This window comes from Thamnophis sirtalis, unplaced genomic scaffold, assembly GCF_051295495.1.
Source record: "Thamnophis sirtalis isolate CommonGarterSnake01/CBP01778 unplaced genomic scaffold, rThaSir2_p1.2 scaffold_11, whole genome shotgun sequence".
NCBI classification, from domain to species: domain Eukaryota; kingdom Metazoa; phylum Chordata; class Lepidosauria; order Squamata; family Natricidae; genus Thamnophis; species Thamnophis sirtalis.
The window spans coordinates 34,908,184-34,935,006 of record NW_028261391.1 but is presented as its reverse complement, the minus strand read 5'-3'; the positions used below and the strand labels follow the sequence as shown (position 1 = coordinate 34,935,006).

At 34.9% G+C, this 26,823-nt stretch overlaps 1 protein-coding gene and 1 non-coding gene across 2 annotated transcripts in view; one reads left to right on the top strand and one right to left on the bottom strand.

The window, feature by feature from the left end:
• CLSTN2 (calsyntenin 2) overlaps positions 1–26,823 on the top strand; it is a 250,215-nt gene that overhangs the window by 181,614 nt on the left and 41,778 nt on the right. The gene's annotated exons all lie outside the window — the stretch shown is intronic.
• Positions 14,708–14,850, bottom strand: LOC148043600 (U4 spliceosomal RNA). Its single transcript, XR_015698105.1, has one exon. It is a non-coding gene; the product is annotated as a U4 spliceosomal RNA (small nuclear RNA).

Sequence of the window (26,823 nt, the reverse complement as noted above, 5' to 3'; positions counted from 1 at the left end):
GTGTTTCATACCACTTTTAAAGGTTCTACTACTTACTAGGAAGAACAATAAAATTAACTGACCTATATACTTTTTAAATTTAAGATTATTGTAGTTAACTTGACTTTAATATAAATTGCTAAGTTATGTACAACTCCAGTATTTTAAGAAAAGGAATTTCAATTTTAATAGCATAGTAACATAGATCTTATCAGCAAGAAACTGCATATTATTTACACAATAGACTAAATTATTAATAAATCTATATCATTCATTAGTATCTTCTAAATACAAATATCTATCCCATTAAATATTATGATTATGTCCAACATCATATTTATATTCCCTCTGATAAAAGTTTTGGTCTTAATATATGTAGCTACTATATCTAAAAAACAACTTTAAACATTTCTGGCTGCTTAAAAATACCCATATGATAATAAAATAAAATGGAATTGGCAGTAATCTGATTCTTTTTCTTTAAAAGCTTACATTTGTCAGCATTTAACTTTTTCAACTAACACATTTTTCAGAAAATGTGCTTAAAGATATTGAACTCAGGTAATATAAACAGTCTTTCCTGTGAGCTAGCATTTCAATAAAATGGTTTATTTTGAAAAAAATAATTATTACATAGGTTTAACAGATAACTAATTATTCTGTTTGTGAAGTATGGTATATAATCAACCTGTCTCTCTCAAATGTTTTACTATATAATTAAATAGCCAGAAAATAATATTTAATTAAAGTAATTTTTCCTAGAGTTGGGGGCATGTAACTTATACACTGATATCTTATTTTAAACAATCAAAATAAAGGATCACATTTCCAAATGTATTCATTACATATTCTGGGTATAAAATGGGAAATATTTCAATATACCTGAGTATGTTACTCTCATCTAATTAGCACTTTTATATATAAAAATAACTTTGTCTTGAAATTCCATAATTAACAATGATACATTTTGGATAGGAAACAAAAATTGTTCATCCAGACTTCATCTTTTTATTTCCCTGCCTTTATTTCCCTTCCTTGGTTGACTTTATATAGCACACAAGACAAATGTGGCAGCTGTCATAAAGTTAAGTAAGATCAGCTCTGATTAGTATTTGAATTGTAGGCCATCAGAAAATTCTTGGGTTGTGTATTAGACTGGGAAGTGAAAAAATACACAAGGCAATAGCAAATATCATCTATGCATAGACAAAAAAACTACATAACAGTATTTATGAAGTTATCAGTGATAGAAATGATTTTAAAATATTTTAAATTAATCTTTAGTGCAACAATAAGTCATTTGTAGTGAATGGGACAAGTTGATGGAAGGGCAGAAAGAGTCACACTATATGTATTTTAATTGTGAAAAAGATCTAAAGAAAAACAGGTCTTATAAAACCAAGAGCGTTGGATTATACAATATTGCAGGCAGTAAATTCGGTGTAGCATTTATTCATGTATTTACTACTGTCAAAACAATTTATTGATGGAAATTATCAAAGAACATTTATTTAATTTGATTTATTTGTATCTCACCTTTATTATTTTTTACAAATAACTCAAAAACATATCCTACATCTTCTTCCTCCTATCTTCCCAACAATAACAACCCTGTGAGGTGGGTTGGGCTAAGAAAGAGTAACTGGCCAAGATCACCCAGGACTTACTCACCATTTCCAGCTTTCTAGCCTGGTGTCTTAACCATTAGACCAAAATATTTTTTTATTTATATATTATTTATTTATTTATTTACATATACAGTATACATGGGTGTATGTATGTATGCTTTTTTTAAATGTATTTGCAGAATTTCTAATCTGCTCCAATCAGAGGTATATAATTCCATCTTCATAAACTCATATGAAAATAATAATAAAGTACATACGCTAGATAAATTTATAAAATCATATATCTAAGACTGGGAATTCACAATCATCCAAGTGCATAATTAAAAAACATTTAGTTTCTGGAGACAACATAACCATGGGTGGGTTCCAGCAGGTACTACTGCCGGTTTGCTCATGAGCGCGGTGCACAAGCACTTGATGCGCTCTGTGCGTGCATATGCAGTGCAATTAAAATTGTTCTGCACATGTGTAGAACTGAAAAACAAGATGAGATCGGTTTGAGGGTGTGGCTGGCCTGGGTTCCATTGACCCAGACCGCCAAACCACTACCAATTCGGCTGAACAGGTCAGAACCAGTAGGAACCCACCACTCAACATACCTCAGGACTTAATAAGATAGCCAGGTTTTCATATTAAAGTGAAAAGAATGGGGCTGTTCAATTTTTGGGGGGAGAATTATTCTGGTAGTGGTGGAGATACGTTCGAGCAGAAATTGAAAAAAAAATTGTCTCTTGGGGATTCTTCAGTTTAGATTTCCGCACTGAACTAGGTTTGATGGCCCAAATAGCTCATTTTAAATCTAGGATACTGTGGTTCCTGATGTGGTTAGTCTTTGGAAAATAAAGCATTTCATTCACATAAGAAATAATGAAAAACAACAGTCTTAAAACTGTCACTTGTAGGCCACACATCGGAGCCACCATTAAAAACTACCTCATATGTATTCTGATCTGCATGATTGCTCCCCCCCTCCCCGGGTCTTTCATTCTCAAGGACATGGTGTTTTTTGCCTGGCATGCTAAATGTGATTTTAGAGCAGAAATTCCTGAAATATATTTCAGGAATCTTTGTTGCTAGGGTCATGGTCGATTCAGTTGTGATATATAATTATGTCCCAAAAGGAACAGAATGGGATTTTATTTTATTCTCCAGCCTGGGTTTTTTGTTGTTTTGTTTTTGCCTTTGCTACTGAATTTCAGCAGCATATTTGGTTTGTAGTCCAGGAGTCATGTGCCTCTTTACAAGATTCCTTCTTAGAGAGATGTGCAAACAAGAGCTAAGGCATTGCTATTCTTAAAAGATCAGACAATGAAATTTAATGCCATTCCATTCAATCATGTACAGTGAAAAACATCCATTAACTTTGGCATATAATTTATTGTATAAATGAAGTCCCTTCATTCAAAACTTTGGTCCTCTATTTTTAATGTAATTATTTGGCTGGAAAGTAAAATTCAATATGTTTAGAAATATTCCATCCTAGCAGCACATGAACCACTAGAAATCAGATGTTCTATAACAAAAAGAAAAGATGTGAATTGTATCAATAGTACACTATTTATTTAATTTTTATCTCTCTGTTATCTGAACAACTCAAAATGGGCTACATACCTAATATCCCCAAATCAACCATTGTGCTGAGAGAAAGTATATACTGTGTATGGCAGCACCATGCACATGTTATCAGTCCTTCAAATAATCTAGTCTAAATGTTCAATGCTTTAAAGGTTAAAGTAGCAGTTTAATCTCAGATGTGTTCCTATAACCCATTGCTAGTGATAGCATATTACAGTTACATAGGCAGAGTCCTTAACTATATTCTTTATCAGACAAAACTTTCAAAGTTGGAAATATATCCTATACTTTTTTATATTATGAAATGTATTTTTGTCTATAACATGACCGTATACGTCAACTTATGTAATTGTTGCTGGATCTGTATCTGGTATACCTATCTGAAGTGATAAAGATCACTTCTAGTCTCCAGGAAATCTAAGTTTGCAATAAAGCAAACTACATAATCATTTGTCATGGAGTCTTTCCCAACCCATCTTATTTGCAGTAAGATTCTGCTTATCCAGTCTCATCTGTTACTAAAATTACAGAGAGTCCTTATGTTATTGAAAAGAGCATTTCAGAAATGTGATGTAGCATGCAAAAGCTGGATCCCAAATATATTGTCTGGTTGTTCTTTTGGTATTTTCAGAACTCAATACTATAGCAAATCCTAGAAAGAAGAAATCATAGTCCTGAAGCTGTTAATTGTACTTTTCCAGGTAGAATTAAATTAAATATTCTGTATTTCAAGGAAACAAACCTCGCAGAAACAGATTTTAGCCAAGAATTGTAGAAGAGTTGGACTGATGCTGTTGAAACTATTCCTATCTTCTGGCATAGTACTTCACACTATGAGAGTTTTAAGAATACAAAAGAGGAAATTAAATTGAATTAATACCAGTTGCTCATTCTCTTGATAAGGTGTTTGGTATAAAACTGACCATTTTTTTTCCTAACCAAAATCAAACCTGACATTAAATTGAAGTAGCTTAAATATGTTCTTCAAAACTTCTTGGAATTTATATCCTATACCTTCTCCAGCACCTCACTAAAAAGTGAGCAGTTAGAAAACGAGCTGTAGAAAGATAGCTGACTCAAACATTCTTTAATTTCTTGTTCACAAAAATAGAAAAAAAAATCTCCCAATGATCTCCTATTGAATTACTAGGCAATTTTAAAATAATCATTTAGGAAGTCTGTTGGAACCATTGCAAATAATGCAGAACAATGTGGAGCTTGATCTTAACTAATACAGTAGTTCTTTTCTGTGGTGTACTTAAACAGGAGTGTATCTACACAATTACTGTGATAAATTTTTTAAAAATATAGACTATTGTATGTGATAATGTAAACTTTGTCCCATCTATGGTTGAGAAGGGGTTAAGGTTAGGGATAGAATATATCATGGGATATTCTGTTTTGTCTGAAACGAGGAAGTAAAGATCCTGTTTTACTTTTTAATTCATTTCAGTGCTATGTGAGAACCATTAATTGCAGTCAATGCTAATTCTGGTTTTGTTTAAACAAAACAGTATCAAAAACCTGGAAGGTATATCTTTTTAAAGTAAACTATGACTGTAATGAACCCTCAGATTAGATGTGAACATGGAAACAACAAATGTTTTTCAGAAGAGGAAAGGAGGAAAGAAAATTTAATACACTGTGACTGTGAGGTTTTTTGTGTGTTTGTTGTTCTGTTTTTTGCAACACCATGCAAGGACTCTAGCATGATAGTCTAATGAGACCAGAATGCACACATTTTTGAATAAAAAGTAAATGTGCTTTGATGTTTTGAAATAGGTGTGTAAATCAGGAGGTTCTAATTAGGAATAAAGGAAGTACACCACTCATATCCAGCTAGTATTTTTATCCCAAGCTTTTGGCCAATACTTCACTGACTTATATTAGTACAGTATATCCAAAGCCTTTATAATCCTGCATACAGATTTGTCGATTTCATTTTCGAAGCTTTAAAAAAAAAAGCAGGGGAAAGGAAATGGATTACACTTCCAACCAGGCAGGTAAATGTGAATAGCAACTGAGTAACAGCTGAAATATAAATGCATGCTGTAGAATAAGGATTTACATAAATAATACCTGTAGAGATTATAGCAAGGTTTTAAATTTATTAGTAATATCCCTAAGCACATGTCTCTGGAAATGAAAACATTTAACAAATTCAGAGATATGAGCTCTATTTTCCACTGGGGCAGAATTTATTATTTAAATTATTCAGGGGAGGTTTATATATAGTCACAAAGATATGTGATATGCCAACTAATTTCTAATTATGTTAGCCAGAAGCTCTCCACTGGGAACACTTTGTTTTCTTCAATCAGGGTAAAGCAATGCACATATTATGGTTGCTAAAAATATATTTATTATATTACCAGAGTTCATTATGTGGGAGCTTAAACAGAAAATTAATTTTCTTGGATCACATTTACTGAATATTTAACATATATCATGTAACTAAAATCAAATAACGGTTCGTAGATAAAACAGTGAATTCCAGTCATAGATAGCATTAACCTCTCCTACAGAAATGATGCCTAGACAGACATAAGTTTAGAGAATTGCATGAAAAGAAACCATGTAGTATATGAACTGTAATAAAAGCGAATTTTTATTTCTTGACTTCAGACTTTAAAAAGTACGTAATATTAAACAGGTGAATATTTTTTTTAATTTGGGCATATATTTACATATTTATAGGTGTTACATATTACCTTTTGCATTAAAAAATAACCTCCATTGCCTTTTCTTGTTAGTGAAACTATAAGGCAGTGGTTCTCAAACTTGGCAACTTCTATAAGATAAAAGTAAAGGTCTATCTTGCACATATGTGCTAGTCGTTCCTGACTTTAGGGGGTGGTGCTCATCTCCATTTCAAAGCCGAAGAGTCAGTGCTATCCGAAGATAACAATAGCAATAGCAGTTAGACTTATATACCACTTCATAGGGCTTTCAGCCCTCTCTAAGCGGTTTACAGAGTTAGCATATTGCCCCCAACAACAATCCGGGTTCTCATTTTACCCACCTCAGAAGGATGGAAAGCTGAGTCAACCCTGTGCCGGTGAGATTTGAACAGCCGAACTGCAGTCAGCTGAAGTAGCCTGCAGTGCTGCATTTAACCACTGCGCCACCTCGGAAGATGTGTCCATGGTCATGTGGCCAGTATGACTAAATGCTGAAGGCACGCGGAACGCTGTTACCTTCCCACCAAAGGTGGTTCCTATTTTTCTACTTACGTGTTTTCAAACTGCTAGGTTAGCAGAAGCTAGGACAAGTAATGGGAGCTCACTCCATTATGCAGAGCTAGGGATTTGAACCGCTGAACAGTTGACCTTTCTGATCGACAAGGTCAGCGTCTTAGCCACTGAGCTACCACATCTCTTTTAGTGAAACTATACAAAAAGTCAAAAGTTTTGGCTTTTGACCCCCATGCAATCTTCCAGTATGTTTTGGGGTACTCCACAACCTTACCGCCTGTCTGCTCCTCCACCAGTCCATCTTTGATTTTCCCACCCAACCTTGTTTTGTTTTGTTGCTCTCTTCAGCTGCCTTTCTCAATGGCTTCTCTAAAGTTTCTCCAAATTTTACCTCTATGGCACTCTCTGTCCTTTATCCAGAGATAAAGAACAAATAATCTTCAGATTTATTTTTACCTATTAATGGTGATGTTGATTTTATGGAAAATCTGCATTAAATTTTCCATATTTTTGATGTTCCTGTATTCAGACTCACAGTGGTGAATAGTCAGCAGTGGTGAATACTCAGCACAATACTAGTCTTTCTCTTCCAGTCTAAAATTTCAGATATCATTTGAATTTAACATAATAGTGATCACAAAATAGTGATACAAAAAAGAGCCAGATTTCCCTCGCCCTTTCCTCCATAAGATTTAAATTTGAACCCTTTAATGAAAATGATATAATTCCAGAAGTAGAAGAAGGTCATGTAGCCGAAGTGGAAAAAAAGTAGAATTTGCTATCTTTCCAACTATATTTGCTATCTTTCTCATAAAAATAATAGTTATTTTTTGCTTATTTGCTTATTCTAACTCGGTTAGAAAACAGGACTCTGTGAATTCAACTTTTGGCCTGAAAGCTGCCTGGATGACCTTGGGCCAGTCACTTATTTATTTCAAGTAAAGGCATCAGGCCCGGGTAATAAATAAATCAGTCAATTCCCTTTGGAGCCAAATGGATCAGCATTTGATAGATCTGAAAAAAGTGGACTCTGCACTTGTGGGAAAAAGCAAGGGGGGGAAAGTTGAGTAGTATAGTTTGGGAAACAGCAAAGAGAAAGTAGAGATGCTGCAGAAGGGGGAACCACTGTTCATGAATAATCACTCCTGAGATTCTTGGTGACAGAGAGAGTATTTATTTCAATCAATGATTAGATAAACATGGGAAATGGTTTAAGACAACGTCACTTTCTCCCTTAATTAGGTCCCATAAAATATAGAAGAAACCCAACAAACATGGTATGCATGCGATGAATATGATGCCAAATGGGTTAAATGAGTTAATTCAGGAAAACTGGAGAGAAATTTCCAATCTAAGCAAACTCAATGGCAGTTCCAGGATGAAACAATGGAATAACAAACTTTGGACTTACTCCTGATTGGCAAGACATGCTGATGAAAGCTAAAAGGTGGAAGAAAAAGCCGGACCAGTTTCTGCAAAGAAGCCCCAGAACAAGTCCACTGCATACAACATTAAACAATGTTCTTTAAACCTGTTCTAGGAATGGAGGATTGTTGAGACTGAGCAGGTTCAATGCTACAGTTCTTAGAGAAGGAATAGAGCAGTGATGGCAAATCTTTTTCACCTCAGGTGTCAAAAGCACACGTGCTCACTATTTCAGCCGGTTCACTGATAAATGCACGCACAACAAATGCGCACTGACAAAACTGAGGCGAGAAAACTGTGCTGTCGAAATTGCGCCCACAACAGCACGGCGACAACAGCACGGCGACAAAAGCATGCCATCAACAAACGCGAAAACAATGTAATAACCCTAACCCTTACCTTAACCGTAATTACGCTTTTGTTGGCGCGCTGTTGTCGGTGCCCTGTTGTGGGCGTGATTTCATCATCACGGTTTTCTCGCCACGGTTTCGTCGCTGTGCTTTTGTTGGGCACGCATTTGTCGGATCACGATTGCAGCCCAATGTGCAAACCAGAAGTCCAGAACTTTCAGTTTGGACATTGGGTGGTTTTTCACCCTCCACAGGCTTTAGGGAAACCTCCCGAGAGCAAAAAAGAACTGAAATTTAAGGCCGAAAATCAGCTGGCCAGAGCATGCATGTGTGCTGGAGCTGACAGGGCAACGCCTTGTGTGCCCTCAGAAATGGTTACATATGCCATCTGTGGCACATGTGCCATAGATTTGCCATCACAGGAATAGAGTTTTCAGAGGTGGGTTGCACCCAGTTCAGCCTGGATCGGGTAAACTGGTGGTAGTGGTGGTGGGAGCTCTGCCCATCTGCTCAGATGCTTCTGCGCATGCGCACCTGAACCAGTAGTAAAAAAAATGGCAATCCAATTGGAGTGTTTTCAGCTGTTAAGAGACTGTGTTTGCCTATAAAGACTGAAGAAATAGAAAAATGAGAAAGACAAAGGAAATAATCAAGACAAGAAAATATTGAGATAAAAATTACAGAAATGGGAATATGTAGAAATTGAATAAAGAAATAAGAATGTATAGAGTTAATGGTAAGTTTTTACAAATCTTATAACAATAGGAAACCAATAGGTTACACAGTACTAGGAAATAGATATAAGCATAATATTAGCATTAAGTATAAGACATTACATAATTAACATTTTATTTGATATAATGAAACAATTCCTACTTTAATTTCAACTTTAAGTCTTTGTGTCTGTATCAGCTGAAAAAATGAGTTAACTCTAAAATAATGGAAACTTCTACAGAATCACAGTAGACCTTTTTGGGGTCAGTAAACTTATCCAGTCTCTTGCAGTCATGACCAAAATGGAGGAACAGGCAGGAGTAGCTGTACTACTGAGCTAGTTAGATCTGAGCAGAATTGCCAACCTAACTTTGTTTCTCTGTGTGCACTAGATTGTTGTTCTACAACAAGAAGTACCACCAAAAAAGCACTAAATGAAGAAAATTCTACTTTTTAATAGGAATTTATGTAGAAAGCCTCTAGGTCCTGTCATTGGAGAAGAGTAAAAATTGTAGGAGCAATGTTTCCCATTGCAAGACTGACTGTTTCTGTCTAATATCCTGGTATGTTCACAAGAAGTTGGAATTGCCATTTTTAAGAGTAATAGTGGATTTTAATTATCCTGATTTCTTGAAGGTTGAAAGTACCCAGGATATTGTTAAGGCAGTTCCCACACTTAGCACACAGTAAATGATTTCCCAAGACTGAAGACAATAGCAGCATATTCAAACATACGTGGATATAATTTGGAAGAATATTTTTACATTAAATAGACATTAAGTGGTTGCAGTTTTAAAATCTATTCCTTAACCTCCTTGACACATATTTGCCAGGGGTCACTGCATTTGTCTAGACAAGAGCATACAATTCTCCAGAGAAATTCAACATGCTCATAAAGGTTCATTTGCTATGTATGTTCTACATTCTGTTTTATTTTGTCTTGAGAACTGAAATTAGCTGCCCTGAATATGAATGCTGCATATTAAAGTGCTTGAACGTTCTTACTGTTTCCTAAATGTGGAAACATTTTTACACCCTCCTCCCCTCAAAAGAAAAGAAAAAAGAATTCTGAATTTGATGAACTAATTGCATACATCCACTATTTAAACAATTTCAAAATGAATATTAGGCTATTACTTAGAAAACTCCTATTTTATAAATAACTATTACATTTTTACTATGGTATGTTGGGGAGGTATGTATTTATGTGTATTTTTGAAGTGCAGAGATCATTCCAGTACCTTGTGAAATTTCTTAGCTGAATAATAAATGCCTCAAACAGCTTTTATAGCTTAGCAATAATAACAATATCCTTACAGATAAACTACTGTATGTTATTAAAGAAGTGAAATTTGTCTTTAAAAACGATGATAGCTGGGGGCAGGGAGAGGATCCCTAGGGATATTCACTGATTTAAGACAGCTCAGCTTAAGGGGTCTGAAACAGTTTTTAAATTGGCAGGTTATTTCAAAGACTTTTGGTATGAAATGAAGCAAAATTACACCTTACATAAACCTGAATGTAGAAAAGCCTATTATTCTCCCTACTTTAAATGTAGAATTTAGCTTTCAAGGTAAACTTTAACATTTTATAAATATGCCATGAATCCAAGGGCTGAACTGAAATAGTTGTCCTGCTTTCATTTTCTTTTCCAGCTTTCTGTGATTCAAAAATGTACGGTTCATTACTTTTCAGTAATTCCCACATTTGTTTGATCATGCTTTCAGATTGTCAGCTTAAGTCAATATCCAGGTGCTTTTATATCAAGGGTAGTGAACCCATTAAATGTGAGTCCATGAAAAAGAAGAGGAGCCTTTCTTCAGTGGTATTCAGGTGCAGAGTGCTTCCCACAAAAAGGTGTAGGTGAAATTACTGTATATTAGTTTTTGACTTTATTAGAGACAACTTTTTTTTAAAAAAAATATGACATTGAAACCTGTTGTTTTGTAGATACTACATTGACATTATGCTTAACTTTAGTAATATTTTTACTAACACTTTCTTTAGCAATATTGGATGATGGATAGTTTATAAGTAACTTAAGAAACAAAAGAAGAAAATGTACAAAAAGGTTCTATCCAGTCCTGGAATGAGCCAACAGAACTCAGGAGCTCTTTGAAAATATAGAAATCTTATATTTATTTCCCATACTAATATTTCTATATAGAATTGACATGGATTTTGACAAGTTTTTTTAGAAAGAAAGTCAAGCAAGTTCAATAGCAATATATTTCCCTTTTTTAAAAATCTAGAACAGCAAGTTTTGATTAGTTATGTCTAGGTCTTGTATGATAACCAATGAAACTGTGAGAGTGGATTCTTACATTAATAAAGAAGGTAGTAACCACTGTGTGAAATGTATACAGAAGAAGGCTAATCAACTTGCTTAGAAGAATTACTATCTAGTAGCCAAAAGTCAACATGATTTGTCAAAAACAGATGATGTCAGACAACTCTTATTGCATTCTTTGACAAAATGTCAAAATTAGTGGACCAGAGGAATACTGTCAATATAATTTACTTGGACTTCAGTAAGGCATTTGATAAAATAGACCATAAACTACTACTAGATAAAGTAGAAAAATGTAGATTAGACAGAATTATCACCAGATGGATTCATAACTGGCTGAGCAACCACACTCAACATGTAGTCTTCAATGGAACTCATCTACATGGAGGGAAGTATGCAGTGGAGTACCCCAAAGCTCTGTTTTAGGCCCTGTATTCTTTAACATCGTCATCAATGACTTGGACAAGGGGATAGATTGGGAACTCATCAAATTTGCAGCTGACACCAAGCTGGCAAGAGGAGCAAACACTTCAGAAGATAAGCTTAAGATACAGAAGGATCTTGACAGATTTGAACATTGGGCACTATCTAATAAAATGAAATTCAATGGTGAAAAAATAAAATTCTACATTTAGGCAAGAAAAACAAAGATACAGTATATGTGGTACCTTGCTCAGTAGTAGTAACTGTAGAGGGATCTTAGACAACCATTTAAATATGAGCCAGCAGTGTGCAGCAGCTGCCAAAAAAGCCAACACAGTTCTAAGCTGCATAAACAGAAGGATAGAATCAAGATCACGTGAAGTGTTAATACCAATTTATAATGCCTTGATAAGGCCACACTTGAAATACAGCATTCAGTTTTGGTCACCATGATGTAAAAAAAATGTTGAGACTCTAGAAAGAGTTCAGAGAAGAGCAACAAAGAATTAGGGGACTGGAGGCGAAAACATATGAATGGTTGCAGGAACTGGGTATGTCTAGTTTAATGAAGAGAAGGACTAGGGGTGACATGATAGCAATGTTCCAATATCTCAGGGGCTGCCACAAAGAAGAGGGAGTCAAACTATTCTCCAAAACACCTGAAGGTAGGATAAAAAGCAATGGGTGGAAACAAATCAAGGAGAGAAGAAACTTACAAATAAGGAGAAATTTCCTGACAATACAATTAATCAGTGGGAAAACTTGCCTCTAGAAGTTGTGAATGCTCCAACACTAGAAGTTTTTAAGAGGATATTAGATAACCATTTGTCTGAAGTGGTGTAAGGTTTCCTGCCTAAGCAGGTGGTTGGACTAGAAGACCTCCAAGGTCCCTTCCAACTCTGTTATTCTAATTTATATTCTAGTTTGAATTGCATGCAGTATGTATGTAAGTGTGTGTGTGTGTGTGTGTGTGTGTTTGTTTGTTTGATTGATGATTGATTGATTGATTTATATCTCACATTTAATTCAGGAGTTCAAGGTAACAAACATATTATGCACTTCTATTTTCCCCACAACCTCATAAAGTAGGCTGGGCTGTGGAAGTTTATGTTTAGAAGGAGTGTACTAATTTGAATGCTCACGTCCCCTTAATCTGTTTTTCTAATAAATTTAATTATTCAGATTTTTTTCCTGATTTTGATTGCTGCTAAATAATCTGTATGAAAATTTTGATTTGAAAATTGAAATTTATATAAGTTTGTTTCCCATTTGGCCAAATATTCCATTAATTCCAGTTTTTTCCCCTAGTTCTAAAACAGTGGTATCTGCCTAAATCAGAATCTGTACTAATTACTTTACTAAAGGTCTACTGGAGTCCAAAGAAGCACCTATAAAATCCACTAGTTCCAGGGGAACTTTTCCCGATGTTTTCAGAAAATCTTGCTGGAATTCCTCCTCTTTTTTCTCTTCCTGTAGAATATGGTTTCTAAACTGTTTAACATTTATAGAAGATATTCATGCATTTTGGAAAAATATTTCCTCATGTACCCAGTTTCTGGAAAATAATCAAATACACATTTGATCTACCCACAGCAAGAATGGCAAATTTCAACAACAACAAAAACTCTTTCATCCGGAGCCTGGATGCCGTGACGGGATGACGTGCGATCTCAAAGCTCTGAGATCGCACTTGATACTTTTATTGCTGGGGGGTTCTAACGAACCTAAATCATCCCGAAGAGATGGTGAGCAGGAAGGTTACATCTTGCTGATCTCGGAGATATCGCAAGTCTCCGAGAAAAGCAGGTTTAAAGTCTTCGTCTGGCAGTAAAAATTCCAGTCTTTTAAGACTGCCGAAGTCAGGGCGACTTGAAAAAGAAAGTGTTTCCAGCTGATCTGATAAGATTGTACAGCTGCTTTCACTTGCAAATGCTTCAGAGCTCTTAAGAAAAAATACAACTGCGTATAAACATGGCACCTGTTCAAGCGTCTCTCCAAGAGATACTCTCAGCATTGAAGAGACTGTCTGATACAGAGGACATAATTCAGAGAAAATTGGATTATTTGGTGTTTTTGGCAACAAATTATGAGGAAAAAACTGAGGATGTTTTCCAAATACAAAATAAGAATGAAAACGGAGATAAAGAATTGGAGCTTGTTGTTATTCGTGACAATTGGTTTACTTCTGAGGGAGGAGAGAATGGAATATTTGAAGAGGAGTTAAATGGAGAGAAAATTTACTTCAAAAGACAGGGCACAGGAGGAGGAGAAAATATCAAAGAATTTATGGATTATGAAATACTATTTGCAAAACATTTGATACCACTGCTGAGAATTAAAGACAAGCTGATAAGGGAAACAAAAAGAGGGCATCAACATTATATGAGAGACACCACAGACAAGAAGGTGCAAAGATTTCTTCGTATGGACTTGTTCAAAAAGATGTTTGGAGAATTGGACCCACAAATGGCAGCAGATATAAGATTGTTCTGTTATTGGAGAGATACAGGTTGATAGATGGAAGAGTATAATTCAAAATTAGCTAAACTTAGCTAAATCCATTGGTAATAGGTATAGTTAAATAAAAATTAATAATGATAGTAATGTATACAATGTTGAGTTGATATGATAAGTAATAATTGGATATGAGAAGGGAAGGTTAGAAATATTTTTGGACTATATATAAAGATTATTAATAAAAATAACAATTATCATAAAAAAAACTATATACAGTTAAATTTTAATAGGGGGAAAATGCTATGATATAGGATATAATTAAATAAAGAAAGGATAATGATAAATTATATACATGGAGGATTAGAAATCTTTGGTATTAAATATTATGGATGTTTAGCTAAAACAGGAGATGAGGACTTAATGTTAATGGAGGATTTTATAAATAAGTAAATGAAATGCCAGCATGTGGTTATGGATTGAATCTTGGTATATTTAAGGATGAAGGATGTTTAAATAACTGTAGTCAAATAAAAGTGGAGGTATGATGATGTTAATAGAGTAAATATTTGAGTTAAGACATTTTAATTAATATGAATTATATTTGATGATGGTGGAAGAGATGTACAAAAGCTTTTTGTAACCAGCTGATATACTTTTTGCAACATATGTTTGTTTTGGAAATAAATAAATAAAAAATTTATTTAAAAAACCCCTCTTTCATTATCTGTAGTATAGTGTAAAGGGAAAGTTTCAATTAGCAATAATCACACCTCGGATAAACTTCATTGGCTACGATGCTGCCACTGTGCAAACGAGTGAATATAACAGATACATACTCCTTTGAAGCATAGAAAATATTTACTAAGAAAAGGGGAACTAAAATGTGTTAGATTCACACAGTTTTTTCTTTGTAAAATATTATTTATTGAACATTTTAATTGCAGTAGTAAAAGCAACCATCAAGTTTCTCAGAGAAGAAAAAGAGAGATTAAAAAAAAAGAATAAAATGGGTAGGTAAATAAAAAGAAAAAATAACAAGAAATATTTAAAAAAGTTATGTCCAATAAGTATCAAACTTAATTAGCCCATAATGTTATAAACACACACACACACACACTTGCATAACAAAGGCAACAGTAAAAATAATGGCTTTCTGTCTGGATGGTCTCTTGTGATGAGCCAATAGACAGAGAAAGGAAGCAATATTTTGTGTGTGTGTGTGTGTGTGTGTGTGTGTGTGTGTGTGTGTGTGTCCGTCCCCCTTAACCCATTCCTTATCCATTTTCATATCCATAAATTATAACATTTTCTATCAGCAAAAAAATCATCAAGGGTTAACAGACATTTATAGAAACTTGTCTTATTTTAACCTTGATCAAAAAACGTTAAACTTTATATTCCTCTTTTACTTCTGACAATCTTGATCTTTCATCCAGTTGCTGTCATAGGATATGATCTTTCTTCAGCTTTCCATTTTAGCTGTCTTTCTTCTCTGTATTATAATACATAGTTTTAAAAAATGTTCAAGTATTTATCATTCTAATATTTCTGTATCAAGGCATAATTTATTTCACCTCTTACCCTGTAATTCTTTCAAAATATTCTCTTTCATATGTGTCATTCCTAGATTCACATATTTCTGATCTGTGTTTATTTTAATCACAGTCCCAAAGAACTGAAAGTTTAGTAAAGTGGTATATTTTATTTAACAAATATATCTGAGTACAATTAGAACTATCAATGTATGTGTTTGAAGAAGAGGAAGAGTATCAGTAACATTGTGATATGCCCTTTGTCTATACACTACAGTCCCAAATACTCAGAATTTGCAATAATGTGACATACTGTTTTGATACTGTATATACTCGAGTATAAGCCTAGTTTTTCAGCCCACTTTTTGGGCTGAAAAAAGCCGCCTCAGCTTATACTCGAGTCAGTGAAAAATTTGCCCGAAATGGAGGAGAAAAAGGGGCGGGGCCATGCCGTTGGGTGACACTCGTGAATGGCCCAGCGCCCCTGTGAGTTTCCCCTCCCTCTGTGTCAGTTTGCCGCGCAGCGCGCACCACACCATCCCCCCTCCTCACGTTCTAATGTAATGCAGAGCTGTCTTACGATTCCCCTTCCTCCCCCTCCTGCCGCTTTGCAACGATGTCCCACCTCCTCCTTGTTATGGCAAGCAGCCACATAGCGATATCCCACCTCCTCTGGTACAGTGATCCAATGATAGGAATCACTGTGCCGTGTGTCATAGGAGGCGGGACATCGCTCCCGCGGCTGCACGGGACATCATCATCACAGCGGGACATCAGCATCATGAGGTGAGTGAAGTATTTCATTGAATACACCGCTAGTTTACTGTTTTTCTTTGAAATAAATATTCAAAAACATTATTGGTATCTATTTTTATTTTTGAAATTTACCGGTAGCTGCTGCATTTCCCACCCTAGGCTTATACTCGAGTCAATAACTTTTCCAGTTTTTTGTGGTAAAATTAGGTGCCTCGGCTTATATTCGGGTCGGCCTATACTCGAGTATATACGGTAATTCAGAAAAAGAAGTGAGGTGAGGAGCTCCTGAGCTCCTCCCTATCCTCAGTAATTGCTTGTTGATGTGACTTTTGTTTTCACCAGCATTATAAATATGTTGCATGTGAAATTTCTCTAAATGCGTATATGAGTGTGCTTTAAAAGTATTACACCATTATGACAAGAAACAATAGAAATTATATTGGAACAATGGGATAGCATATGGTAGCATCCAGAGTTTAGTCCTAAATTTCATACTTCTTATTTGTTTTTATTATTACATATATAGCTTTCCTGTAGGAACTCGGACAACATACACAGTGTTTGCCCTCCTTTTATTCTTTCAGCAGCAACTTATTATAAGGCTGAAGATCAGTAATGGCCTCACACCACCCAGTACTCTCTACAGTTGGTAGTTTATTGAATACAGGTCTTTCCACCTTAGTCTGACATCTTAATTACTATGCTACACAATTTTTACCAAACAATATTTCTGAGATGCAGAAATCTAAACGTCCAAATGAAGACTTTTAAAAATAGATTCCATTAGACATATACCTTAGGGGAACAATTTTTGTGATTTGCTTTTCCTGACATTTTACATCCCTCCCTATCCTTACACATTCTAGAGCAGTATTTTTCAAACTTGGCAACCTTAAAATGTGTGGATTTCAGCTCCCAGATTTCCCCAGTTTCAAAAAAATCCATGTATTTCACACATGGTATTCTCTTTGTTTTAGTTTTATATATACATTTCAGCCATTGGAAAGTTATTGATTTTATTCCCCAGTATACAGTTCTTGCACCTTGCACTTTGCTTGAATCTTTTATATATTTTGACAATTTCAGCTTTATATCTGACATTTTAACAAAAGTAAACCCACTGCTTGACATAATATAAAACAGGAAATATAGACAATGCTATGCTTTTAATTAAATTTTTAAAAATATGAATAACTTTTATTTGACTAATTATAAGTAAAATAATGTATAAACCTCCAAATGTATATTAAATTATATTGCTTAAAACCTACTATGCCCCTCCCCCACTTTTTTGGAAAAAAACCACAACCCTGCAATATACTTTATTTGAAAAAAATAATGTGGACATAACATATGATATCACTACAAAAAATAATCCATCTACAGCTTCCTTTCCTGTCTCTGATTTGTATCAGAGTCTCATTGTTTATTTATTGGGATAACTTAGTTTATTTGGAGGGAAAGCTGATTTAGCCAAAAATGACCTAAAATAAATGTTCATGATTCACAGGATATGGAATTTTCTTGCACAGTTTCTGGTCGTTAAGATTTAATCTTAATTCCAGTAGTCCATCTGAACCTAACCTCCATAATTCAAATGCCTTGAGCAGTTAATTGACATATGTATTGGATCAACTCTGTGATTTAATGAAGAATCTTCCTAAAGCAACAAGCCAAACCTATACTTCAAGCAGCAGCAAAGATTACCTAATGTTCTGCATTGTTCCTCTGTTAAGCATTGCTTCATACTTCTGTATAGAAGAGGGATAAAGATTAGATGGTGGAGGAAGGGAGACAAAGGATAAGTTTTCCAATAACAGAAAGATAAGGACAATGAATACCCATTGCAAAGCACACACACACAAAAAAATACAGAGTCTTTAATGTTTTAAAAGCCAGAATTTAAATTAGCCACAATATACTTGCATGTATTGATTTGAAAGTAGGCAGTCTTCTTGAAAATATTATCCAATTCCATTAAAAAAACAAACACCTTGTGTTTGTGTGTGTTTTTTTTAAATTCAAATCAATGGAATTCATGAAGCTTGATTCAAGTTTAGCCTCAGGGTAAAGTAGGTATCTTTACTTGCTGAATCATTCTTTTTCCTAGAGAACTTTCAGGAATAGCCATGTAAAATTAAACATGTTACATGTTAAAAATGTAGGAAAGAGCAATCACATGTACATTGGTTGTGCTTGAAAATGAAAAAAAATGACCTAGTGAATGTAAACTATACTTGAATTATGTGAAACAAGTTATGGTTATAACTGTACCATTAAAAACACTGCCGTGTATCAAAAAGATCTCAGAAACCACCAACAGGTTATTGCAACCACATGGTATCACTATAGCACACAAGCCAACTAAAGTCCTCCAAAACAAAAAATCCTAAGAAAACTAAAAGACCCAGAAGACCTAGCAGAAAAGCAGTAGTCATCTAAAGCACTTTGTGAGGATTGTAACTACCAGTATGTAGGAGAAACGGGCAAAAGACTAGTAAAGTATATCTATGAACACCAACCGTCAGAAGACATGATGAAATTTCACAACATGAACAGATTCAACCATAATTTCAACTTGGAAACTCTAAGCATCCTAGATTAAGTCAAATCCAAAAATGCCAAATAATTCTTGGAGCCTTGGAATTCAGACAAATTGGCCATCAAAAGGCACATAGTGATAAATAATATCTACATACTTCTCAAGAGACACAGTCAAAAAGCATGAAAAACAAAAACAAAAAGACCAAAGCAACTCTTCATCAGCAATCAATACCCATATAACCAGAGATTGGCACCAAGATTAATACTTAACCAAGAATCAAGTAAACAATATCCCTGTAAAGGAATTACTGACAGAGACAAACAACTAACAGTAAACAACAGCATAATCAATGAACCACCAAGGAGATACTCACCAACACTGACATGGCAAGCTACTAGAACCGGTATATAAAAATAAGAGCAAACCCCACGCTTTTCTAGCACTGATGATGTTATCTATTTTGGTAAGGAAATGTCTGCAAGAAAACCAGCAGCACCAAGGATCTCACAAAAACTGTTACTTCCATTGGATTTTTTCTGTTTTCTAATCAGCTTCACTAATTGACTTTGCTTGTGGGAAACTCTGTGTGAAAATTGGAAATGGTGATCATGTGACCCCAGGATCTATAACGAAGCACCCAATATTTGATCCTGTGACTATGGAGTAGCTGTAAATGGGATGACTTTTTTCAGTGCTCTTGTAATTTTGATCACTAAATAAATTGTTAAGGTCTACCTGTACTCTGTGAACTTATTCATGACAGACATTTGTATAATATAGTTTTGAAAGTAAGTTTGGAGTTCATATCATCCCTAGCTCAGACTTTTAAAAATCATTTTATTATATGCAAAAAGGAAAAAGGAAAAAACCCCAACAAATCTCAAAATTAATGCCCTTGAACCATATTTTTAGGGAACAAAACAAGGATACCCTAACTCCATAAGCTCGTGAATATAGTCCAAACTTTTAACTTGTCCTCCAAATGAGAGGCTTGGTCTTAAAGTACCTCTTCATCTAGAAAATGAATGATTGCATTGTGTAAGGGATAGAGAGAATGTGTCTCAGCACAGAATATGCATTCAAGACACAGCTTTGGCATAGCTGACAGATGGTTGTCTGGCCTCTGACATTTAATATTTATGGCACTTAGCATGACAGAAGTTAACAGTTAGGACTCTTTATTTGTTGATGGCTATTTACTTACAGAATGATCTTCATGCTGTGGTTAGGAAATCCATCTGAATAAACATCTGGAATATTTGAAATATACCTTTTCTAATACTTTCTTAGATTGTCTGGATTATCTTACTGTGGTTGTTGTCTCGATGAGTGAAATATTTTATCAAAAAGTGTTAGTCTCTATGTATATCATCTGATTCAGTTGATATTGAGAGCTGTATTGTATTTATGAATTGGGCAAAAGCCACTTCAACTTTGTGATTCAATAATTGACTTTATAAAAGTGCATGTGCAGTTGTAAAAAAACTTCATCAAATGTCTGAATCTAATTGAAGGCACACTCAATTCAGCAGTTCAATTAACATTTAAATCTGAAGAGATAATTGAGCTCAATCACCTTTCATCTTCCAAATTAAGTTTTACACACACCTATTTCTTTGCATACTACGGGAAAACATTAGTACATAACCAATTCAAGGATCTGCACAAAAAAATAGAATTTAGTTTTCTGTCCCTCCCTTATATTTTGTTAACCCTTCAAGATAGTCCTTGTTAGGAAACAGTATACTAGCAAAATTTCCCTTTGCCTGTTTCTATATAAAAGAAGCTCATGCTGTGTTACTTTGAAATTATTTCTTCTGAAAAATGACTTCTCTTTTACTTTGCATTGACTGTCTTGCACATTTTCTTCAAAGTTATTAGCATCTTTCTCTACACCTTGCCACCTAATCACATTTTCAAAGGTGAGGAAAGTAGATGTCAATGAATAAGAACCATCAAGTTCATTTTGCTATATTCTTCATTGCCAAAGAAGTTTACTAGACAAAAGCAGAGTGACAGGGCCCTTTACATTGATCAAGGCAGCTACTCTCAAAATGCAACAAATAAATCAAAACTATAATTCCCTAGTAAGATCTAGCCTGCAGCTCTTCACAAAAAGGCATTTAAAAATAGTGCAGATTTAGATATGAATAATTAGCATTTACACATTTAGTTTCCTTAGCATCAGTAATGTCATAACCAATAAGGGATTTTTCCTCTAGAACATAATTTTCCTCCCAGAAATAATTTTCATTTAGACTACAACCAGGAAAATATCCAAAAGGTGGTGGTGGTGGTGGTGGTGGTGGTGGTGGTTGTTGTTATTATTATTATTATTATTATTATACAATTGTATCACAGCGGCCAGTTGTTTCGCCGGATTTGGCATTGGTTACTAGTCGGGCCCCACCCAGGGGCCTAGGACGTCATAACGTATTTTCGTAATATGCGTGCAGATCCAAGCAGTGCGGCTTTTTGCATTTGACTGATGGTGATTTTGTCAATTTTTAACTGTTTTAAATGTAATTCCAGTGCTTTTGGAATAGCACCCAGTGTGCCAATTACCACTGGAATTACCACTGCTGGTTTGTGCCATAGTCGTTGAATTTCGATTTTTAAGTCCTGATATCTTGCGATTTTTTCATGTTCCTTCTCGGCGACCCTGCTATCACCTGGTATTGCGATGTCTATGATTGTGACCTTATTTTTCTCAACCAGTGTGATGTCTGGTGTATTATGCACCAGTATTTTGTCGGTTTGTATACGGAAATCCCACAAGATCTTGACCATCTGATTTTCGGTGACTTTTTCAGGCTGATGTTCCCACCAGTTTGTTGCTGTTTTAATATTATAAATTTTGCACAAATTCCAATGGATCATTTGTGCTACTGAATTGTGCCGCAATTTATAATCAGTCTGCGCGATTTTTTTACAGCAGCTGAGTATGTGATCAACAGTTTCATCAACTTCTTTGCAAAGTCTGCATTTGGCATCATCACAGGATTTTTCGATTTTGGCCTTAATGGCATTTGTGCGGATAGCTTGTTCTTGCGCAGCCAGGATTAGTGACTCTGTTTCTTTCTTTAATGTACCTGTTTTTAACCACAACCAAGTTTGTTCACTGTCCACTTTATCTTTTATTTTTTCCAGAAATTGACCATGCAGTGCTTTGTTCTGCCAACTCTCCATTCTTGATTTTATCACATCTTTTCTGTATTCTTGTTTTGTCTGTTGGGCCTTCAGTAGATTTTTGTTCTTTACTTCGATTAATAGATGTTCTTGAGTGTCTTTTAAATAATCAGCCAGTGCATGTTTTTCTTCTTCAACTGTTTGCTTCACTTGTAATAATCCTCTGCCACCTGATTTTCGGGGCAGATATAGTCTATCAGTATCACCACGTGGATGTAAACTGTAGTGCATTGTCATTAGTTTCCTGGTTTTTCGGTCCAAAAGGTCCAAATCAGCTTGTGTCCAGTTAACTATGCCAGCTGTGTATCTTATAACTGGTATTGCCCAGGTATTTATGGCCTTGATTGTATTTCCACCATTCAATTTAGATTTCAAAATTTTCTTAACTCTGTTGGTGTACTCTCGCCTGACAATAGTTTTTACTTCTCCATGCTTGATGTTATCCAACTGCAGAATGCCTAAGTATTTGTAGGCGTCATTTTCTTTGCATTTAATTAGTTGGCCATTGGGCATTTCAATTCCCTCAGATGCAGTGATTTTGCCCCTTTTTATGGATACAGTGGCACATTTTTCCATGCCAAACTGCATTGAAATATCGGTGCTGAATACTCGGACTGTATTTGTCAATGATTGGATTTCTATTTCTGACTTTCCATAGAGTTTCAAATCATCCATATATAGTAAATGCGAAATTTTTTCAGCTTTTTTGGCTGTTTGGTAGCCTAATTTCATTTTTTTTAAGATTACTGATAGTGGGATCATTGCGATGATGAAGAGAAGAGGTGAAAGTGAATCACCCTGGAAAATTCCTCGCTTGATATTAACCATTCCGTAGCTCTCATTCCCTACTGCCAACTCAGTTCTCCATTGTTTCATTGCCTTTTCAGTAAAGGATGTAATATTTTTGCTAATGCCAGTTGTTTCTAAGCATTTTATGATCCAACTATGTGGCAGTGAGTCAAATGCCTTTTTGTAATCAATCCAGACCATATTTAAGTTCGTTTTTCTGTTCTTACAATTTTCTAATATCATTTTATCAATTAGAAGCTGATCTTTTGTGCCCCTGCTCCTTCTTTTGTTGCCTTTTTGCTCTACTGGCAAGATGTTGTTTGTTTCCAAATAATCCATCATGTTATCTGCAATAATGCCTGTGAGTAATTTGAAGGTTGTTGGTAAGCATGTTATTGGTCTATAGTTTTCAGGTGTTGTTCCTTTAGTTGGATCTTTCTGAATCAAGTATGTTTTTCCAGTTGTCAACCATTCATCAATTTGGCCCTTTTGTAAAATTTCATTCAGTTGCCTGGCCAATATTGCATGTAAGCTGGTCAGATATTTGAGCCAGAAACCATGTAATTGGTCCTTTCCAGGTGATGTCCAATTCTTTACCTTTTTAACTCGATTTTTGATCATCTCAGTTGTTATTTCTAATACTTGCATTTGTTTGTTGCCAATGCTTTTCTCAAAGTCATGTATCCACTTTGCTTCCTTGTTGTAGTCCTTTGCATTTTCCCACAATTCTTTCCAGAATTCAACTGTGGCCTGCTTTTCTGGTTTTTCACTTTTGGTGTCACCATTCACATTAAGACTTTGATAAAAATGCCGTTGGTCTGATCGAAATTGCTGATTTTGTTTATATTGGATGATTCGTGCCTCATATCTTTCAATTTTTCTAGCTGTTGCTGTTATCTGCTGTTTTACAATCTCTACAGCTTCATTGATGTTTCTTGTATCCAATCTATATCTTCTGATTAGCCGATCTATGATTTTGTTGTTTTTAAGACGTTGCTCATGCATGTTCTTTAAGTTACTAGCATCTGCCCTTAATTTTTTGATTTTTTGTTCTAGACGGATTTTCCACTTTGGCTTTGATGCTTTTTCTGTTGTGTGACTAGGTACTTTAATTTTAATGCCTAGTTCATTAGTGACTATTACAGCTGCGCTGTACATTAACTGGTTTGTTTCCAAGATGGATCCCGGTTCAATTGTTGAAAACACTGCATTAACCATTTTCATGATAGGGGCCAAAATTTTCTTAGGCACAGTTTTTAGTGATGGTAAACGTTGCCTTTCCTCATTAAGCAGAAAATGCTCCATGATCTTATCCTTCAATTCTTTTTGTTTTTGAGTTAGTTCATCAGTTGGTTCAGTGATAACTGGTTCTAGTGGTGGTGATGTTATTTCCTCCCTGAGAGCTTCTTCTGGGAGTTCTACTATAGTGTCTTTAGTTGTGTCTTGAATATCAGTTATTTCCGCTTGTGATATTGTTTTTTGGGTTTTGCAATTTGCCTGAATTTCCTCATGTTCAACTTCACTAAACACTTTATTCCGTATAATAAATCGCCTTTGATCTGCTAGTCGTTGTTCACTAACATTTGAATCTGGATATTGTTGTTTCCATAATTCATACATTCGCTTTAAATATCCTCTGTTTTCTGGCTCTGAGTTGTAGTAACAGGCCATTATGGCACGGTTTTCATCTGCACTATATTTTTGTCGTTTTGTTGGCTGGTCCACTTGTAGCCCACTTGTCGACAGATGTCCAGGGACCCCAACATCCGCCGCGGCCCTTGTTAACCCGCGCGACGACCGATGAGGTATGGAATTCTTATTCGTTTTTTTCACCATATTGTATGGGTTGGCGGGGTTTTTTTTACGGGACCAGATGCCAACCTGATCCCAACCTTCCTCCTTTCTCATCCGGGCTTGGGACCGGCAACGGTGGAGTTGTTGTTATTATTATTATTATTATTATTATTATTATTATTATTATTATTATTATTATTATATTACAATCCAGAAATCTCCTATACTGCCACATTTTGGTGATAAGGTACCTGCGATGGATGGACAAAAGAAGATGCAAGAAAGTTTATTTTCCAAGACTTAAAGATCATCCCATCTGCCCAGCTAAAACAAATAGACACTTCATTAGGCAGCAGTAGTATAATATAATGTATGGGAAAAGAATAGTTTCATGATTTATGAGAGAAGGCAATGGTAAACCACTCCTGTTTTACAAAAAAAAAAACACATAGATAAACAAGATGAAATTGTTTACTTAATTTAAAGCTGTTTAAACAACAGGTAACTGCAGGAAAAGAAAATGTGAAGCTGTAAAGACAGAATACTGGGGATATAGAAATAAGTGTGAATATCAGAAAGTTCAACACAGTGAAAAATGAAATGAAACAACTGCCATTTGACATCTTAGACACCAATGAGTTGACATGAATTGGAACTGGACATTTACAATGAGGAAATCATACCGTTTATTAGGACATGAAAGGATATATTGTTGAGGACAAAAAAATAAAGAAGGAACAGTATCGCTTTTATAGGCAAGAAGGATATTGCTGTAAAGAATCATAGAAATGAATTTGGAGAAGGTATGTGGAGGTTCTATGTATGTATGTAAGTTTATGTATGTATGTATATGCATACATATGTATGTATGTATGTATGTATGTATGTATGTATGTATGTATGTATGTATAAAATAAAAAATATATAAATTCCAGGACAGGAAGACAAATATCACAAAGAAATATTAATTGTATCCAATTAACTTACTTTGATATAGGAGGGAAGGAAGAAAAAACTGGGGGATTTTCAACATTCTATTACTTTATCCTGTATCAATAAAGTAGAGTACCAGTAAATATTATGGAGTTTGTTTCCTTACCTGGCCTATCCCAAAGGGCTGACAATTGCAAGAAATTACTTACCTACCATGCAGTCAATGACTGATATCAATAAGAGTTTATGAACAACTATTTAACACAAAGTCAGTGAAGTTTATGTTCTAACAACTAGCACAAAAAAGGAGCTGGATAGGCTTCATGTCAAGTTCAGTCTCAAATTGACAGAACATGGAAACCAGACATGCTGTTTCTGGTTGGAGATTGGAAAATCAAAGTTGTAAATAACCACAAAATGTCATCAGGGATTTACTGTGAAACAATCACAAACTGTTCATGTTCAAATTCCAAATCAAGCTAAAGCTGAAGAACAAATCCCCACAGTTTCCGTAAGACAATGTTGAACATATATTTTCAAAAAGCATCAGGATTTTCTGAACCTGCTTGATAGGAAAGTACAGGATCAGTGAATGAAATAAGTTTTTAAGGCTAATTGTGCAGAAACTGCTAAAGACCAAGAAACCAAGCTGGATGTCAGAACAGATTGAGGAGAAGAAAATCCAAAATCAATGATAAAAATCCAGAAAGAAGCTTAAACTGAAATGCAAAGAGCTAGTAAAAAAAAATAAGAAGGCAAGGAAAAACATGGAAAATTTGCTCCAAGATCTTTGAACTCAGGAGGAGATTCATTCCTAAATTATCTATATAAACAACACATATGATCAAATAGTAAATGGTTCAAAGAAGGTCAAACAAGATGGAAAAAGTATACTTAAGATACCATAGATATGCCCTATTTACAAGAATTTCTAATACTAGAATGTAATTGTTAGACCAGCATCCTGGTCATTATCGAGTTGGAAGGCAATAGGAATTGGTGGAATATCTTCAGAACTATGGCATAACAACAAATCTGGAAATTGACAAAGTGGTCAACTGGATGTAATAGAAGAAAATCAACAAAAGGAGATTTAACATGGAGGACAAATTATTTTACATTATCCTTAATTTCACATGCTAAAAATTACATTTAGAATGGTTCAATGCATGTAACAGCCTTACATGGACAGATATTCAAGGGATTTTAGAAAAAAATAAAGAACAAGTGATAATTGAGTCAAAGAGTAT